The sequence below is a fragment of the Schistocerca cancellata genome, chromosome 3, assembly GCF_023864275.1.
Source record: "Schistocerca cancellata isolate TAMUIC-IGC-003103 chromosome 3, iqSchCanc2.1, whole genome shotgun sequence".
NCBI lineage: Eukaryota > Metazoa > Arthropoda > Insecta > Orthoptera > Acrididae > Schistocerca > Schistocerca cancellata.
Genome location: NC_064628.1, coordinates 88,903,085 through 88,904,055, shown reverse-complemented (window position 1 = coordinate 88,904,055; position 971 = coordinate 88,903,085). Strand labels below are relative to the sequence as shown.

Sequence of the window (971 nt, the reverse complement as noted above, 5' to 3'; positions counted from 1 at the left end):
AAACCGGAGTGTGCATTTGCAAACATTCTTGACACAGCCACGACTAGTTAGCAGCAGAACTCACTAACAAAGAACAATACGGGCAATATAACAGAACGCAATGTGTAGACGCTGAACGTTTACACGGAACACAGATTAAACACCTGGCATTCGCAACTTGCAAACGCTACGGCGGCTGCGCAACGTGTAAGCGGAACTATTAAAACGTACCTGATACGTGAGGTTTAGAAATTATAAAATGGAAGGGGGCACCCGGGTTTGAACCGGGGACCTCTCGATCTGCAGTCGAATGCTCTACCACTGAGCTATACCCCCGATCTGCATGCACGTTACAACACTATTGAATCTAACAGTATGGGTCTTCTTGATATATTTACATTGGTTTGAGTATTTCATGTAGTTTGACGTGGAAAACATTTTGGGATGCTGATGTCGGAATTCCAAGATAACTGAAAGGCAGAGCCGTCGTGAGTCATGTACCGTCTGTAGCGGTTTGATGACGACAGTAGCATACGTCATCCTCGGTCAGTATCAGCTACCAGTGACGACTTCGCTGTCGGGCGTGTTGCCAACGGGGAAGTAGCCGGCCGTGCCCGTGAAACCTACCGGGGTTACCACCTGTCCCGCACCGTACAGGACATCCCTTGTTTGAGATGCAAATTCTGCATCCTGTATAATGAACTGTCGTTCCACAAAACGAGCGTTTGTCTTTTTTTGTGTCTAAATATTTTAAAATCCGTATTTCATTTGAGCGCCGTTCAAGTTCAAAGTAGCTCCATTGTTTTTTCTATGGTGCGTCAGAAAAAGGAAATTTCTTATGTCTCGTTATTCGCTGGTAAGGTAGATCATGCTGGAGAATTCAATTTGTCTTCCGCCGCGTACTTCCGCAGGTGGTACCTTCCAAATTCCAACGTGATTATTCATGCTGTTTGAGACTAAATATATGTAGACTGTGAAGGTATCAAAGCTCT

The 971-nt window shown here is 45.1% G+C and overlaps 1 non-coding gene across 1 annotated transcript; it reads right to left on the bottom strand.

The window, feature by feature from the left end:
• Positions 1-243: 243 nt before the first annotated feature.
• Trnac-gca (transfer RNA cysteine (anticodon GCA)) lies at positions 244-315 on the bottom strand. The gene has a single exon. It is a non-coding gene; the product is annotated as a tRNA-Cys (tRNA).
• Positions 316-971: the final 656 nt, after the last annotated feature.